Source organism: Hordeum vulgare, chromosome 4H (assembly GCF_904849725.1).
Source record: "Hordeum vulgare subsp. vulgare chromosome 4H, MorexV3_pseudomolecules_assembly, whole genome shotgun sequence".
NCBI classification, from domain to species: Eukaryota; Viridiplantae; Streptophyta; class Magnoliopsida; order Poales; family Poaceae; genus Hordeum; species Hordeum vulgare.
The window spans coordinates 584,928,991-584,934,990 of NC_058521.1; positions in this window are offsets into that span (position 1 = coordinate 584,928,991).

The window sequence follows — 6,000 nt, forward strand, 5'->3', positions numbered from 1 at the left end:
CAGGTCCCGCTATTGGATATTGACCGAGGAGTCACTCGGGTCATGTCTACATAGTTCTCAAACCCGCAGGGTCTTCACGCTTAAGGTTCGACGTTGTTTTATGCGTATTTGAGTTAAATGGTTGGTTACCGAATGTTGTTCGGAGTCCCGGATGAGATCATGGACGTCACGAGGGTTTCCGGAATGGTCCGGAAACGAAGATTGATATATAGGATGACCTCATTTGATTATCGGAAAGTTTTCGGAGTTACCGGGAATGACGAATGGGTTCCGGGTGTTCACCGGGGGGGGGGGGGGGGGGCAACCCACCCCGGGGAAGCCCATAGGCCTTGGGGTTGGCGCACCAGCCCTTGGTGGGCTGGTGGGACAGCCCAAGAGGGCCCTATGCGCCAAGGATAGAAAATCAAAGAGAAAAGAAAAGAAAAAGAGGTGGGAAAGGAGAGAAGGACTCCACTTTCCAATCCTAGTTGGACTAGGATTGGAGGACTCCTCCTCCCCTTGGTGCGCAGCCCTTGGGGCTCCTTGAGCCTCAAGGCAAGCCTCCCCTCCCTCCTCCTATATATATGGAGCAATTAGGGCTGATTTGAGACAACTTTTCAAAGGCAGCCCGACCACATACCTCCACGATTTTACCTCTAGATCACGTTTCTGCGGAGCTCGGGCGGAGCCCTGCCGAGATCAGATCACCACCAACCTCCGAAGCGTCGTCACGCTGCCGGAGAACTCATCTACCTCTCCGTCTCTCTTGTTGGATCAAGAAGGCTGAGATCATCGTCGAGTTGTACGTGTGCTGAACGCGGAGGTGCCGTCCGTTCGGCACTAGATCGTGGGACGGATCGCGGGACGGTTCGTGGGACGGTTCGCGCGTGGATCGAGGGACGTGAGGACGTTCCACTACATCAACCGCGTTCACTAACGCTTCTGCTGTGCGAAATCTACAAGGGTACGTAGATCGGAAATCCCCTCTCGTAGATGAACATCACCATGATAGGTCTTCGTGCGCGTAGGAAATTTTTTGTTTCCCATGCGACGTTCCCCAACAGTGGCATCATGAGCTAGGTTCATGCGTAGATGTCTTCTCGAGTAGAACACAAAAGTTTTTGTGGGCGGTGATGTGCGTTTTGCTGCCCTCCTTAGTCTTTTCTTGATTCCGCGGTATTGTTGGATTGAAGCGGCTTGGACCGACATTACTTGTACGCTTACGAGAGACTGGTTTCATCGCTACGAGTAACCCCCTTGCTCAAAGATGACTGGCAAGTGTCGGTTTCTCCAACTTTAGTTGAATCGGATTTGACCGAGGAGGTCCTTGTATAAGGTTAAATAGCAATTCATATATCTCCGTTGTGGTGTTTGCGTAAGTAAGATGCGATCCTACTAGATGCCTGAAAGGACGTGGATGTCGCCTAGAGGGGGGGTGAATAGGTGCTTTAAAATAATTAAGGTTTAGGCTTGAATAAATGCGGAATAAAACTAACGTTTAATATGTCAAGCACAAAACCTACAAACAACTAGGCTCACCTATGTGCACCAACAACTTATGCTAAGCAAGATAAACAACTAAGTGATAGCAAGATATATTAAAATAAACAATATGTCTATCACAAAGTAAAGTGCATAAGTAAAGGGTTCGGGTAAGAGATAACTGAGGCACGGGGAGACAATGATGTATCCCGAAGTTCACACCCTTGCGGATGCTAATCTCCGTTAGAGCGGTGTGGAGGCACAATGCTCCCCAAGATGCCACTAAGGCCACCGTAATCTCCTCACGCCCTCGCACAATGCAAGATGCCGTGATTCCACTAAGGGACCCTTGAGGGCGGTCACCGAACCCGTACAAATGGCAACCCTTGGGGGCGGTCACCGAACCCGTACACGTGGCAACCCTTGGGGGCGGTTACCGGTACCCGTACAAATTGCTCGGGGTTATCTCCACAACCTAATTGGAGGCCCCGACGCTTGTCCGGAGCTTCACACCACAATGATTGAGCTCCGAGACACCACCAAGCTTCTAGGACGCCAAAGCATCCATGAAGAACAATATCTAGGGTACTAAGTACCAAAGGTAATAAGCTTCTCAAACTTCACTTCCACGTATCACCGTGGAGAACTCAAACCGATGCAACCAATGCAATGGCAAGAACACACGAAGTGGTCAAGTCCCTCACACTCAAATCCCTCCACAACAACGAAAGCTATGGAGAAATATGAGAGGAAGAACAAGGAGCTCACAAAGAACTCCAAGATCAAGATCCAAGGGGTTCCCCTCACATAGAGGAGAAAGTGATTGGTGGAGATGTGGATCTAGATCTCCTCTCTCTTTTCCCTCAAGAACAAGCAAGAATCATTGGAGGGATTGAGAGTAAGTAAGCTCTAAGAATGTCAACAATGGAGGTAGAACAAGAGCTCAACGAATGGATAAGGCCAAGGGGGAAGAAGACCCCCTTTATATAGTGGGGGAAAGAATCAGACCGTTACCCCCACTCTCTGCCCGAGCTCCAGCGGTACTACCGCTGGCACTCCAGCGGTACTACCGCTGACTGCAGCGGTACTACCGCCAGCTAGCGGTACTACCGCTGGCACCCAGCGGTACTACCGCTGGCCCCAGCGGTACTACCGCTGGGCTCCTGGTAGTGCAAAGGCACTATCACCGTCAAGAAAGTCTTCGCAAAAAGGTCCGTCCACGAACAACCGCTAGGCAGGCGGTACTAAGCTCCTGGAGCGGTACTACCGCTGACCAGGGGCGGTACTACCGCCAGCCAGCGGTACTGCCGCTAGGGCCATAACTTTCGCATACGAGCTCCGAATCGAGCAAACCCAAGCTTGTTGGATTCAGGACGACAAGGGCTATCCAAACAGCGACTAGAAATATGATGCAAGGATGCAAATGGTTTGAGCTCTAAAACTCACAAAGAGAAACACCAAACAAGAACCAAGAAGTATGATGCAAGGATGCAAATGGTTTGAGCTCTCAACGAACGATACGATCAAGCTACTCACTTGAGAGCCCCCCTTGATAGTACAACAATCTATCCTAAACAGAAAACCTATCAAGGGCAAACCTATACCTTGCACCACGTCCTCTTGAGCTAGATGATGATGATCTTGGCTTCCTCAAGATGGACCACCTTTCTTGATTGTGTTGGCTTGATGAAGACTAGTTGATTGCTCCCCCATACTCACTATGGGTGAGCCACTCTTCAGCATATCTTCACAAGTCCATTGCCACCACAATGAACGGCAAGCTTCAAGCATGATATCTTCGTGCTGATCCACTTGAACTTGCACATCACAATCTTGATGACGATCACAACTTGACGTCATACTTCATGGGTTGTATGAGATCTTCCCTTTGACGCAAGCCCATGGAAACACACCTAACCCCCACATAGAACTCTCACGAAGACCATGGGTTAGTACACAAACACGTAATAGACAATGCTTACCATACCATGGGATCACTTGATCCCTGTCGGTACATCTTGTACGCTTTGTGTGTTGATCATCTTGATTTACTATTTGTCTGAGATCTTGATCAACCATGCGTCTCTATGACCATTCTTTGGATAATACCTTAAATACCATCTTGGTCATCATATAAACTCCTTGAACCCAACAGATGGACTTCAAGAAGTGCCTATGGACAAATCCTATAAATGTAACTTAAGGCAACCATTAGTCCATAGTAATTGTCATCAATTACCAAAACCACATATGGAGATATATGCTCTAACAATACCCATGGTCACCACGTAAAACATGCAACAACAAAATTAGAGGACGTCTAACTTGTTTTTGCAGGGTATGCTTGTGATGTGATATGGCCAACGATGTGATGTGATATATTGTATGTATGAGATGATCATGTTGTAATAGATAATATCGACTTGCACGTCGATGGTACGGCAACCGGCAGGAGCCATAGGGTTGTCTTTAAACTAACGTTTGTGCTTGCAGATGCGTTTACTAATTTGTTAGGATGTAGCTTTAGTAGTAATAGCATGAGTAGCACGACAACCCCGATGGCGACACGTTGATGGAGATCATGGTGTGGCGCCGGTGACAAGAAGATCGTGTCGGTGCTTTGGTGATGGAGATCAAGTAGCACGTGATGATGGCCATATCATGTCACTTACGAATTGCATGTGATGTTAATCCTTTTATGCACCTTATTTTGCTTAGAACGACAGTAGCATTATGAGGTGATCTCTCACTAAAATTTCAAGACGAAATTGTGTTCTCCCCGACTGTGCACCGTTGCTACAGTTCGTCGTTTCGAGACACCACGTGATGATCGGGTGTGATAGACTCAACGTTCACATACAACGGGTGCAAAACAGTTGCGCACGCGGAACACTCGGGTTAAGCTTGACGAGCCTAGCATGTGCAGACATGGCCTCGGAACACATGAGACCGAAAGGTCGATCATGAATCATATAGTTGATATGATTAGCATAGGGATGCTTACCACTGAAACTATACTCAACTCACATGATGATCGGACTTGAGCTAGTGTAAGTGGGTCATGAACCACTCAAATGACTAGAGAGATGTATTTTTTGAGTGGGGGTTTAGCAAGTAATCTGATTAAGTTAAACTCTAATTATCTTGAACATAGTTTAAGTCCACTTTGAATATATTTGTGTTGTAGATCATGGCTCACGCGACAGTCACCCTGAATTTTAATACGTTCCTAGAGAAAGCTAAGTTGAAAGATGATGGAAGCAACTTTGTAGACTGGGCTCGTAATCTTAAGCTAATCTTACAAGCTGGGAAGAAGGATTATGTCCTTAATGCTGCGTTAGGAGATGAACCACCCGCTACGGCTGATCAGGATGTTAAGAACGCTTGGTTAGCACGTAAGGAGGACTACTCAATAGTTCAATGTGCAGTCTTGTATGGCTTAGAACCGGGACTTCAACGTCGCTTTGAGCGTCATGGAGCATTTGAGATGTTCCAGGAGTTGAAGTTTATCTTTCAGAAGAACGCCCGGATCGAGAGGTATGAGACATCCGATAAATTCTATGCTTGCAAAATGGAGGAAAACTCATCTGTCAGTGAACATGTGCTCAAAATGTCTGGGTACTCAAACCGTCTAGCTGAGCTGGGGATTGAACTCCCGCAAGAGGCTATCACTGACAGAATCCTTCAATCACTGCCGCCAAGCTATAAAGGCTTTGTGTTGAACTACAACATGCAAGGGATGAACAAGTCACCCGGCGAGTTGTTTGCGATGCTGAAAGTCGCAGAGTCTGACCTCCGTAAAGAACATCAAGTGTTGATAGTGAATAAGACCACTAGTTTCAAGAGAAACGGCAAAGGCAAGAAGGGCAATTCAAAGAAGAGCGGCAAGCCTGTTGCCAATCCGACGAAGAAACCCAAAGCTGGACCTAAGCCTGAAACGGAGTGCTACTATTGCAAGGGTATGGGTCACTGGAAGCGCAATTGCCCCAAGTATCTGGCTGATAAGAAGGCGGCCAAAGAAAAATCAGGTATATTTGATATACATGTTATTGATGTGTACTTAACCGGCTCTCGTAGTAGTGCCTCGGTATTCGATACCGGTTTTGTTGCTCATATTTGCAACTTGAAACAGGAACTGCGGAATAGGCGAAGGCTGGCGAAAGATGAAGTGACGATGCGCGTAGGAAATGGTTCCAAGGTTGATGCAATTGCCGTCGGCACAGTTTCACTTCAGTTACCATCGGGATTAGTTATGAACTTGAATAATTGTTATTTAGTGCCTGCGTTGAGCATGAACATTATATCTGGATCTTGTTTATTGCGAGACGGTTACTCTTTTAAATCAGAGAATAATGGTTGTTCTATTTCTATGAGTAACATCTTTTATGGTCATGCACCCAATGTGAGAGGATTGTTCATATTGAATCTTGATAGTGATACACATATACATAACATTGAGACCAAAAGAGTTAGAGTTAACAATGATAGCGCCATGTTTTTGTGGCACTGTCGCTTAGGTCATATTGGTGTAAAACGCAT